This window comes from Phasianus colchicus, chromosome 7, assembly GCF_987193195.1.
Source record: "Phasianus colchicus chromosome 7, bPhaCol1.hap1.1, whole genome shotgun sequence".
In the NCBI taxonomy this organism is placed as follows: domain Eukaryota; kingdom Metazoa; phylum Chordata; class Aves; order Galliformes; family Phasianidae; genus Phasianus; species Phasianus colchicus.
Window position 1 is genome coordinate 32,383,478 of NC_143442.1, and position 13,335 is coordinate 32,396,812.

General features: G+C 41.9%; 1 protein-coding gene across 3 annotated transcripts in view; it reads left to right on the forward strand.

The window, feature by feature from the left end:
* CPS1 (carbamoyl-phosphate synthase 1) overlaps window positions 1–13,335 on the forward strand; it is a 256,402-nt gene that overhangs the window by 2,098 nt on the left and 240,969 nt on the right. The gene's annotated exons all lie outside the window — the stretch shown is intronic.

The following is a 13,335-nucleotide window of genomic DNA, read 5'->3' on the forward strand; positions in this document are numbered from 1 at the left end:
TCTCACAAGCAACAAATCGGAGGAGACTGGCTTTGCGGTGCTTCGTGGGAGCGTGTGGCTGCTTTTGTAGGTAGTAATGAACGCAGATCAGAGGTTCTGTATATCAAGGCTCAGGGGAAATGCATGTTGCAGTTCTCTGTGACATTTTGCCACTTCCTCCTCTTTGTAGACTGTAAGGTATCAGCTCCCAGTGTACCCTTCAGCTAGTGTGGGAATCCTTCCTTTCTTAGTAAAGGGAGGAGTGAGAGTTTGGAGAGCAGACCTGGATGAGAAGAGATCAGTAAGGGCTTCTTGTAGGCAGAAGCAAAGAAACCCAGACAGGAAGCTGCTGAAGGCTGGATCGAGCTCTGCTTCAGTGGTGAGGGCAGTGTAAAATATATGTGGAAGACAGTACATTTTGCTATGATTTTAATAGACTGATCTGTGGACAGGGCTGACATCACGTCAGGTTTCTTTTGCTTTGCTGTAATGATTAAAGCAGTTCTGCAGAGGGCACTTGCTTCTTTAATGCTGTCTTTAGAGCTCAGTGCCAGGATTGAATATGATCTCCAACGATAATATGGATGTAGCTCATTGCTCAGCTTGACTGTATTTGACATCTGTCTGCACCTGTGTTCACCTTTGCATGTCTGGAGGGTATGCAGTGCTCGAGTATGACTATTGTCTTGTTTGCTGAGCTATGTGAGCAGCTTGGGTGGCAGTGAGCAGGATCTTCATGACAATGAACAATAGAATTAATAGAATTAACAGGTGATCTAAGGTCTCTGAGTAGCACTGAGGGGAGCCAGCTGTTTCATTTGGTGGACTCTGATATTACCTGATTAATTCAGGGAAATAGGTTAGATTGGTATGTTTCAGGAATATTGCGGCCAGTGCTTTCAGACCTCAGGGCCTAAAGAGAAGGCAGCTGGGGAGGGAGGAGAGACTCCTGATCTGGTGCAAAGCCAAAGCAGGTGGTGCAAAGTCTCCTGCTGCCCGGAGATTGGCTATGATAAAATCTGTGGCTCAATTTCAGCCCCAAATGTTTTCTCTTCCCGTAGCTACAGAGGCTCTTGCAGCTGCTCTTCCTTCCTGCGGGTCATCAGTAAGTCACACACCTAGGAGAGCCATGTATTCATTAGCATCGCTGAACAGTCTCTGTGCTGGTAATGGCTGTAATTAGCAGTGTCAGTACACAGAATTCCAGAGACAGCTTCTAAATAAATGACTTAAAATCCCCCACATAAATGTGTAGTGCCACACAATCGATCTAATTTCCTGTAGATTTCTTCCTCCTTTTGTGTACTGGAGGGACTAATAAACTGTGAACTTCTGTTGAACGTTTTTTCTTGTGGTTCATAGGATTTCCTTCTTTGCAAAGACTTTCTAATGCATGGTATGCCCCAGCTGCTGCTGGGTGCTGCTTGCAGTGAAGCTGGGCTTGGAGTTGCTTTGAGCATAGAGGCTGGAGGTGGTAGGTTTGTCCTTTCTGTTGTAATTGTCTTGCCACTTTTACAGGGCTGGAGCATTAATAAGTCATTAAGGTAAGTAGGCATGCTAGAAACTGCGGTAACTTGTCTTAGTGGCTGGTGAGGATCTCTGGCACAGTGCAGCTCCTCTTCCTCAGCTACAGTGCTGGGCTGGGTGCTGCTCTGTGCACTGCTGCCATTTACACACAGCACGGAAATAAAGGAGGTAGGAAGAGCTTTTCCCAGGTGACCCTCATAAAGCTCTGCTGAGGCTGGCTCTCTGCAGGGAAGGAGCTTGTCCCTGGGCAAAAACACTGCAGAAATGCCAGCTTGGATGTGCAGCTGGCCATGGAGAGCATTGTCATCCCACAGATGTGTCTATAATCCTGCGTGGTTTTTCTCCCTGTGAAAAGCGAGCTGCTGTGCTGAGGCTTTTGTAGGGAGGAGTGTTTCCAGCTGGCATGGAGCCACCGCAGCTGGCTGACACAAGGCATGCTGGCTGTGCCAGGGTGTAGGACCGTGTTTTCTTCCCCAGGTGGTGACATCTCACAATGGGTCACTGCCTGGAATGCAGGATCAGAGCTTTCTGTGTGCTGGAGAATTTCTTGTTCTCCTTGTTTATTTTTTTTAATATATTTTGCCATGTTTTTGTTTTCAAAGTGTGTTTTCTTTTTAAAGATACTTTGTTAAGGATTGAAAATATTTTGCCAACTTCTAATGTCACTTGAAACAAAGGGCTGGTTTCCTTGCTAAGTTTCCAACCTCATGGCTTTCAGCCTCAAGTGCCAGTTTTCTTTCTTGTGACTTCTCTTATGATGCAGATGAATGGAAGAGAAATGCATTGCTTGTAGTGTAGGTGTATGTGTAATTCTGGAGCTGTTTCTCCTCTTGGATTCTGGTCTGCAATTAACTCCTTCATAATTTCTGCATTCTTTCCAGGGCGTTTTCAAAACAGCAAGCAAACAAGGAGAAACCTGATGTACACGGAAGGACTCGTCCCAAAGTAGGCCCTTGGATTCAGGGAAGGGCAGCCTGCAGATCATTGTCACTTAAACTCTAAGTGCTTCTGCAGGTTATCACTTGTTCACTTGGCTACTTTGGTTGATACTGTTTCTATTTTGAACAACTGAAGATACAGTAACGTGGTTCTTTCCTGGCAGGCTCAAGCCAGAAGTGGAAGTAAAAAAAAAAAAAAAAAAAAAAAGAAAGCAGATGTTATTTCAGTTTGTTAAAGGTAATGCTGTGCCCCAGCCATGAAGCTCATAAGCTTCTGTTGTGAGCCTTAGTGCTGGATGAATTTTGAACCCATTAGGTGACTGGCAGGATGGATGAAATTGTTGTTAGAGACCAATACTAGAGAACTCTGTGGCTAATGTATCAAAATGGATGCGATCCCAACTGAAGGAAGTTAGTTGTGTGAGGCACAGATTTAGTGCATCTTTAGCTGCATTTTGTGGAACCCTTGCCCTGGAAAGGGCAGAATTAGCTGCAGAAAGCAATCTGAGGGTTGAGCTACAGGTATATTTATAGCTGATGCTGGTGCTCCATGTTGCTTCCAAAATCTTTCTATTCTGTGGATTTCTGCTGTTGAAGCAGCAGGAGCTTCAGACTTTTCTGCTTCATCTACGCAAGTATTGAATCTTCTTCTGCCTATGAAATTTCACTGTGTCTGTTGAGGGAAATTCATAGTGAGCTGGTTATGATGAGCGCTAGAAGTAGACTTGTTTGGAGCATACCCTTGTTGCTGTTCTACTTGCTGAATCGCAAGGTAATAGTGTTAGGGTCAGAGCTCTGACAAAAAGTACATTTTGCCAAGATGAGGAGGTGTAAGAGTGAGGGGAAGAGCAGGGCTCAAACAAAGCCAGGAACCTGGATAGAGAGACTTGAAGCTTCGTGCACATCAACAGAGTTGAAAACTTAGGTCTTTTCCAAGGTCATGCTGGGTCTGGCTTGAGACCAGTTGCTTCTGCTGATGCTGGAAACGAGACCTGTGCTGCCCAAATCCACCTTGGAGATTCTTCAGAGCACGCTCTTGAGGGTGCTGCAGCTGCAGGGGAATTGTGGGGAAGGGGATGAGTGGGAGAATTATGTTGTCTGGAAAGGTTAAATGTGATTTCTAGAGTGCACAGCTGGCTGTCTCCCTGACTGGAACAGGAAAGAGGTAGCACTTGTGTAAAGCACTCTTTTGCAGTTGCTGTTCCTAATGACATTGCCATCCACGCTGCCTATCAGCTGATGTGATCTTTCCCCTGTATCATTTCTTAGTAGTATGTGCTTAGTTCAAATGGTGCTTTCTGTTCCTGCAACTTCTTGCTGCTCAGTGACAAACTGTGTAAGGCTCAGATAGCAGCAAGCTGTAGCATGGTTTCCCTTAGGCTTTCTGCACTGCTTGGAAGAGTTTAGCAGAGCTTTTTCACAAAGTTATCTCTTGATAAGCTTCCTCACTGTGGACAGTACTTAGCTTTGGTGGATTTTTTTGGGTTAGTGCAGTCGTACCTGAAACCTTCAGTGCTGGTCCCACTCCCACTTCTGCTGGGGCTTTGTGTCCTCTTTATTGGTGTGCAATAAAAGCTGCTGCCTAAAAGCATGTACTCTCTCTTAGCTAACTGCTCTTCATGAGGAAAAGCCTCTTTTTGGGATTTTCTCTGAGGAAAATGCTAATATGAAGGCTTGTATTGATGGGTGAGAATGGTAGTAGAACCATCATGTAGATGAAGTGTCTCCCATATCCATGGAGAACAGTGAGTCTTACAGTTAATTCTCTTACTCTTCAAATTTCCGTGCTATTACAAAGATGCTAGCTGAATAGGCAGAATTGGAGTTCTTGGGTTAAAGTTCTGAAAACTTATTTGAGAGTATCAGTTATTTTTTTCAAATCTCATTGGTCTCCTCTCTAAAAAATGCTTCATAGTTGTTCAGAATCACGTTTCCTCTCCCCTTCCCAGCTAAATGACATTATAGATCTGTATAGCAGGAGTTTGCTGTCCTCCTTAAAGAGAGAGAGCCATCCTTAGACAAGTATACCTGCCTAGTGGCATATCCATCTGTAAGTTGAAGCACATGCTTCAGTGCACACAGGTTTTGTGTATGGTGTGTAAATCTTTTAATCCTCCTCACCCCCTGAGTAACCGCCGGAAGAGGACAAAAAAGTAGCAGTAAGAAATAAAAAAAAAAAAACAAAAAAAACCACAGAGCAATGGAAGAAAACCCTCTGTTTTGCAAATCCTTCCTGTCTGGAGTGCCAGGCGTGAAACAACAACAAAAATGCTGATTGATCAGTGATGCTGTGTATGAGGTGAGAGGCCAAGGCCATGTTAAGTAATACCTATGAAATATTAGCTTCCCCTCCCACCAAAGCCAGGAACATCCAGCACTGCACGAAAGGGTGCTAAAGGGTAAAAAGAAAAACAAATCTGGACTGGAGAGAAATGCTGTGCATTTCCTTTCCAAAAAGTCATTATAAATATTCCAAAGGGAAAATTAATTCATTAAGCTTTTGAAGTTTGGGAGGAAACTTTGTGGGAAATTTTCCAACCTTCTGATACGACATAGTAAAAAGCTGTTATTAGCGCAGTATCTCCTGCTTAGGACAGGTCAGATTGAATAAGGCTGTGAGATGATGCTTTTCACAAGTACACAAAGTATTAGCCCATCAACTAATCACTGAGACTGATCACACATTCCACTGTCCCATTAGAGCTGCTTTTTTCCTGAGACTAGCTGTATGCTTAGTCCATTAATACACTCCAGAGCACTGAGCTTTTGGTTTTGTTACTTTTTATTATTTTTACTTACAGGTGGTAATATAACTGTCCCCCACTCTCCTACCAGTTGCAGATACCATGAGTTTTGAATTTTATAGTGCCTAACTGTGAGAACCTGTTGTTCCAGGCCATGTATGTCTATAACATATTCTTCTGTTGTGTTGCTTATCTCATCTGATGGATGCTTGCTCACTCTCCTCAATTCCTGACTTTGCTTTTGGGTCCCCTTACTCATAGATTTGAGGCCACAGATCTCAGGATCTGTGATGGGTCTGACTGACATCCTCCACAGATGCCTACTGTGTGGTTGGATCCAGTGGTTCTCGCATATCAGAATTTGTTTGCAAATGCTTTGGTTTCATTGAAGTTGCATCTAACTGGGGAAAAAACAAGTACCGTGACAGAGCAAAATGACAAAACAGCCCAGTGGACACAGCGTGTGCTTGTGTTCATGCACATACATACATAGGGGTGTATGCATAAATTAGAAGCTCAGGGACTGTTTATGTCGCAGCCTTCGTTCTAGATAAAAATATATGTATTTGTAGCCTAATCAAGGGCAAGGCAGTTTTGTTTTCCTTTGTTAGAGCAAACACTGGGGTGTGATAATCTATCAAATATTCAGCCATGATAGCAGTGCCACAGAAGGAAGCAAACATAATGAGAATCACCCTCAGCAAATGTAGCTAATCTTGCACTGTAAGGTCATGCTATTTTTAAGCTGTGTAAAGGATGTGTAGCATGGGAGAAACTGTTTATGTAGTCCTTCTGATTTGCTTTTATTTCCTAAAGCCACTTTGGCTCTTCTGGCTACACTCAGTTTTAGTCAAGTAAGGGTTTTCTGAAGCTGGCCTTTCGGGATAATGTCAGTCTCTCTCAGATATGGCACAGGTTTTTCTCTATTTTCTCCAAGTCAGCTGATCTAAGAGGAGCTGCTAATCCCAGTGGCAATGGAATTCGACCCATTTTTCGAGACTTTGATTCTTTTTCTTTCGCTGAAGATAAGAGCCTTATCTTTGTTAAGTTTGGGTGAAGCACAGACTCCGTATTTCAGACAGCAGATCAGCACACCCTGAGCTGCTCAAGCCTGAAAGAAGTTTAATCTCCTTGAAAATGGATTTTCTCTAACCTGGGAAAAGATATAACAGTGTTCTCGTCAGGCATTATATAAACCTTACTGGCCAAAAGGCTGTCTTGGTCACAACTTATACACAATGGTTGGAAAAGCAGGGAGGTACCACAGTGGGCAGAGTTAACAACAAGTTTGTCCCCCACTCCTTTTCTTTTTAAAGACTGTCTTTGCTGTGACCTTGGTTTGAGATTTTCAAATATTTTCTTACAGTATTTTTTCTTTTTACAAAAGCAGAAGTTCTTAATATTGTTTCAAAATACCATATGGGATGTTAAAGGAGACAATTGCAGGGCAAAAGTTTTCATTTATTTCTTAAGTGAAATTTGCTTTCTGGTTTCTGTTTTGAAAACAGAAAATGTAAGGAAAAATTTCATTTAAAAGGTGAGAATTACATTTCATAGAATGATAGAATGGTTTGGGTTGGAAGGGACATTAAGGTCATCTAGTTCCAACCCCCTGCTATAGGCAGGGACGCCTCCCACTAGACCAGGTTGCTCACAGCCCCGTCCAGCCTGGCCTTGGATGCTTCCAGGGAGCATCCACAGCCTCACAGGACAACCTGTTCTGGTGTCTCACCACCCTCACAGTAAAGAACTTCTTCCAAATACTTACTTTAAAACATTTATCTAATATCATTTCATAATATCTAGTCTAAAAAAATTCTCTCTTTCTTTAAATGGAGTTGCACAGAAGTTCAGATAACTGCTTGCAGTTTTACATTAAGACCAGATTTTGGACAACTCTGTTTAAAACTGTTGTTTTGTTTGTTTGAACTCCTGAACAAAAAGTGGTGTTTGATCAGATCTAGAAAGAAGTTTCAAGTTATAAGTTACTGCTTTGCATCCACAAGTACGAATGTTTCTGTGTTTTGTTCAGACTGAGGCATTTGTTAGCCAAAGACCCATGAGGGAAACAGGCTGAATTCTGCACTGTATCCCAATCCCTTGCCAGCTGGAGGTTTGTGCATCTTATTGAGAGGATAATTGCACATTGTGATTCCATTAATGGAAGTGGTCTCAAGACTCAGAGCTGTAAGTTCTCTTTCAACAAGGCATTCATGTTTTTTCTCTGTGAGGACGGCAGGACTGGGACTTAGGAAAAAGATTTCTTTATGCTATTATACCCAGATTTTGCACTCTTTTTCATACTGAGTATTCCCTTCTGCATTACACAGTCATGCTTCAGTAGCATGCTTCCTGCCATTTCTAGTGCCAGGTGTAGTCAGCAGAAGTGGGCAGTCAGGGTCTGTCCATGCAGGAAGAAGCAGCAAGTAGGAAAGAACATGGAAACAAGGGAAAAGGTGTAAAGATGTGTGTTAATTGTACTGCGTTTCAAGCAAAACTGTGCAAGCCACTTAGAGCCATCAGCAGAATCTTTGCTTTGGTGTCTTTGGAAGCAGGAAAACTGCTCTTGTATTCTCTCAATATTTAGCTATCTTTGGCTAGTAAACACAAAGTGAAACATAAATGAGTGTGAAGATGTAAAAAGTCAAAGAAAAATTAAACATCTGATCATCCAACTGGTCTGATGTGAACTTGCTATCATTATAATGGCTGAGAGATTCTTCCAGGTGTTCTCCCTAACAGTGATTTCTCAACCATGTTATTCAGTTGCTATTTTTGTTGTTGTTCAACAGGAAGGCCATTCTCAGTGATACTCAGAACTGGAAAATGCAGATTTTCTCAAACTCTCTGCTGGATAAAATGGTCAGCATAAGGAAATTACAGAGTGGCCTTGTGGATGAGTGTAGAATATACTTAGTGCCAGTCCTAGGTTATCTGAGCTATTGTCAAACCCATTCTTGCTTTACTGAAACTGAAGTAGTGTGATGAAAGTTTACCCAAATGTATTCAGGTCAGTGGTAGAATAATGTGTAAAATGAAGCTCAGCAATGTTTGGCTTTTTGAATTACTATCAATCTCTCCATATCTGAGGAATCGAGCAGGTGGATTTTTAATAGGTTTATTTGGCTTGTCAGTAAGACAAGTGAAGACAGTGGTTATCAATTTTCAAACTGCATGAAATAATTAATGATCATGCAGGCTTGACTTTTGTGTCCTGTTTACACAAAACGTGACTGAGACTAAAATGGAAGAGAAATTGCTACAGACAGACTTGGATCTTTTTATTTTCATTTATGTGCAGCTTTCCTCTGTCAAAGTACTAGTTCTTAGAAGCTGTCAGGTTCCAGGTGTTGCAGAATGGATTAGCCATTCCCCAAAATTGGGATGCACTAACCTGCATGTATTGTTCTGCTAGCTTTCATGAACTTTCCCACTCATGTCTCTGGATGTGCAGCATGATTCATGTGATGTGAATTCCCAAGTGCAGGATAATGCCAGGCTTGCCTTTGAAGCAGGTGTGCGTGCAGCAGACATGCTGTTTCCACAAGTCTGGCAAGGCTTCAATTTGCAATCATTTGAAATGTAACTTCTTTATTTATTTCCAGTGCTGAAGTCAGTAGCATGTCCTGAAATTCTTTATCACATCTACGACCATTTTTGCTTCTTATTTGAGGGCTGAAGTTCTCTAATAATGAGCTGATACTGTTTGGCTGGACTTCAGAATAAAGGAAAAATGACAGGATGTACAATTATGTGAGTCAATAAGGATGAAACAGAATGTAGCACCCAGATCTGAAGATTGTCTTTTGATCTACCATGAACTTTTCCTATTAAAATTTAAAATATAGCTTTCCTCAGACCTCCTTTTAAAACAGGCAGAACTGTGGTGGGGGGGAAAGCCAAAGGGTGAGGTGTGTACTTGATTCTTACTCCCTTCAGGTTATCTCCATAAACTCAGATGAACATCAGTCTTAATTTTAAAATTCTTGGCTTGTGATACTTTGCATCGCAGTCGAAGTGTTTTTTAAATATTGTGGATTTTGCTTGAAATGCTTCATTTGATTTGAGCAGCAGATCTGCAAGTGTAACTGAGCATACTTTTTCTCCTGCAGCAATCCAAGAGGAACAGGTGATGGGAATGCAGGGATGCTGTTAGTTCATTTGCACATGAACAAGACAATTCTAGTTTATTCCTCCTCTATCTATCCCAAAAATAGTAAGTGATGTTCTCTGAGGTGAACAGATTTAATAGAGCTGTTAGCAGTATGCTGTGGACAGAAATTGTTACCTACCTTAAACTTGCTGTTACATTCATAGTGCTTATCTTGTTTGATAAACTCCTGATTAGAAAATCATAAAATCATCTTAGAATGCCTTGGTTTGGAACAGATCTTTAGAGATCAGGTTCCAATCTACCTGCCCTGGGCTGGTTGCCACCCACCAGATCAGGTTGCCCAGGGCCCCAGCCAACCTGGCCTTGAGCACTTCCAGGGATGAACACTCCCAAGCCCTTCTCTACAGGGCTGCTCTCAAGGAGTTCTTCTTCCAGACTGTACATGTACATGGGATTGCCTTGGTCTTACTGAACCTCATTAGGTTTGTGTAGGCCCACTTCTCAAGCCTTCCAGGTCCCTCTGCATAGCATCCCTTCCTTCTGTCATATCAGCTCAGCTTGTGTCATCAGCAAACTTGCTGAGGGGGTACTCAATCAATCCCACTATCCAGATGATTGGTAAAGATATTGAAGAGTTGTGGGAAATCTTAGCATAATTCACATGCTTTTGATGCTTCCTCTAAGTTCCTTGAGAAACAAGTGGACTTTCTTGGAATGGAAGGCAGTGTTTCCAAATCACTTTGAAGATTCTTCTGCTGGCTGAGGGAAGGAGGAGTGCGTTTGACTTTTTCCCTGCGGTAATGGAGAATTTCGTTCTTGCTGGCACCATCAACTACTTTGCCTTTCCACTCAATATTTTTGGAGCGTGTTTTATTCAGAGCAAGATGTGGTGGTCAGAAATGAGGTACAGCCTGCCAGATGGTAGGACAGATTTCCAAAGATGTCTGAAAGGCACTTGGAAAAAAACTTCCCTCTCATATCAGCTATGAGGAAAGTCCAAGCAATTTCTCTGGAGTGCTTATTATACTGGTCCCAGTCCAGGGAGATTTATGCTACTGAAGCTCAGTTGAGTTGAAGAGCAGTTACTTGGGACTTTAACTGGCATGGATCTGGGCCAGCATGCCCACAAATTGGCTCTATTTCTTGCCTTTCAAGTGAGAACAGAACTAGTCATGTGTTTTGTTGTTGTTTTTCTTTTTTACAGAGAAATTGAAAATGACAGTCATTTTCCTGCAGTAACTTTAAAAGTTGACGGGCATATATAGATCTGTTACTGGAATCTGTAAAGGCAGCTGAATAAGGCTAAGATTAGGTGGACTGAATGTGATAGTTGTAACAGGCAGTCTTGATAATCTTTGCATTTTATTTTACTTTTTACCTTTTGTCATGGATTTGAGAAGGAGCACAAAATTCAGAACTTCATGAAATTATCCTCTCTCCATTTTTCAGAATTGTAGTCCAAATGTGTCCTTTCAGCATTAAGAATTGTTAAGAATTTCCATGTATTTGGAGAATTTTCTTTGAGTTCTTCCTGAGGAAAGCACAAGGCTGTCCCTGCAGGTACAAGGAGTGTAGTTTAGGGAGCAGTGGTAGCTGTGCAGAGGTGTATTGCTGCTTTCCTTCTCCTGCGTTTACTCCCAGACACTACAATGATGTGGTCAAGATCACATCACTTGGACTGCTGTGAGGCTTGGGTATGCTTGTCTTCTATGAAGCAGAGGAGTTGGAAATGGCTAGCACTGGTACTCAAGGTCTGAGCTTTACCTCCATGTTTAGTTTGCACCATAGAGTTATGACTGTGAGCTGTGCATGGGACAAAACAGTGCTAAAGACAGAGCATGTGATGTCCTGTCATAGGTGTGAGTGAAATCATGCAGGGCAAACAAGTCCAGCTTTCCTTTGTCAACATCTGCTGCTATGATCCCAGATCTAATGTGATCTGCTGTCCTGCAAAATTACAGCTTTGCAGCATACGTTCCCTTCCCACAGAGGTGTGTTTAGTTCTGTCAGGTGAGCAGTGCTCTCCTTTTCCTTTAACAGTCATGTGCTGCTCTCCAGGAAGTGAATGCATCCAACATGGAAGTTCTGCAAGTCCTGCTTATAGCAGAGCTTTGCAGCTATGATGAGTGGCTTCAGGAGCTCCAGCTTTGGCGTGCCAATCCAGGGGCACCTAACACTTGGACCTCAAGTGTTCTCTGAGCACTTTTCTGAAAATCAAGTGGTTTGTTTTAAGCCTTTGAAAAATGTAGGCACTTAGCTTTCTCTGAATATCTGAGCCCTGGGGATTCACAAAACCACAGACCACTGATCTTGTTTGATTTTATGGTACAGTGGTGCTGTATGATGAATTTCATTTGTAAACAGAAAAAGCTCTTCATTTTAATGAGCTCTTCCCTCTCCTTGCTTTGTTCCCTGTCTGTGTAGGATATAGTACAAATGAATTTGAAACAAAATGCTGTCTGCCTTTTTCTAAATATTTATGCTGAAGGTTAGGAGGCGTAACTTGTGTGTACTTCTTTATTTCCCACTACTTGAGCTGCTCTTGTCTGAGTGATCATCTGCCTTCATGGCTTTACATTCCCAATTTCTCTGATATGTATCCTTCTACATAGTGCCTGACCAAGCTTAATTTCCTGAAGGGACTTTACACATGCATATAATGTACAGACAGGCAAGTTTTAAGTGTGGTTGCATTTCCATGCAACCATTGGTCTCTGTGTTTCTTTCTTCATTCTTCTGTGCTTGGTTTCTTTTTCCTCATTGATTTCACCATTTCTTATTGACTCTACCTCTACTGAAGGTATTTATTTGTTAAACACAGCACATATTTAATATCTGTCCAAACCACTGAAGGCTTACTTGTATGTGGACAGGCTTTTTGCAAATGAGGCTTCTGTTGGGAATACCCGTTATGTTTGCTGGCCTTAGAGTCAGATGAAAAATACTTCCTTTCTGTCTTTTCTATGTGTCTGTAGCTGGATCTATCTGCCTCATTGTGCAGCCACATTAAAATTCATGTGGTGAAAGGATAGAGTTAGGAATTAGCAGCAAGGGTAGTTAAATTAGCACTGTGGATTGATTCTTTGCAAATACATGTATATCTAGGACACAAAGTGACATCACTGCTGCTGGTAGAGGTAGATGGAGTGCAGAATTTGCCCTTTGGTATATCCATTATGGAAGTTTTGTGGCAGTATAAAGACAGTTTAATGTGAATCGTGACTTCGGGAGAAAACTGGCTTCTGAATTGCATGTGTGAATACATTTGTATATTAAGATCACCTTTCTAGTACAAGGTGTAGATCTTTGCAGTCCATTCAGTTACAATTTGCTTACTTTGTTTTTTGTACGTCCCCTCTCTGACCTATCTCCAACCTGGAGCAGTACCAGCTAGATTCAAACAAGGACAGGAGTAGCTATCAACAATACATTTCCCACTTTCTTGTATTCGTTTTTCCCTCTCTCTCAAGCTTTGTCTATGAGTCAGAATGATTATTGGGTATCTTCTTGTAAGAAGAATGATTATGCCTTTCCTCTAAACCAGCCTCTAGTTACTAGGGAACAAAGCTGACCTGCTTCTCTCAACTCTGCACGCTTATAAAGCTCTTGCTAAAGCTGAGAAGCTCTCTATGCCCGGTCTGTCTTCCACACTCTCTCTGTCCATCTTTCTTTCCATTGTTGGGTTCAGGCCTTCCCCTTTCTAGATCTTTCTAAGCCAAGTCTCCAATTAGCTCTTATCACAGTGGGCACCCATGCTCTTGTCCCCTTTTCTATTATGGGCATTATGATTCAACTTGGTGCTATAATGAGCTGTGCAGGAAGTACTTGGACATGTTACTGCCATCAGCTCAGAGTAATATCAAACTACTGGATACAAAGAAATCCTAGTTGTTTCTGTCAGTAATTAAAAAACAAACAAACAAAAAAAAAAAGGTTGCCTAAATCCTGTCAAGTAGTATGTGTCCAGGAAATAGGTGATAGTTACAAAGATCTGTAGCCAGGTAGGAGATGGCATATGGAACATTTTATCTTA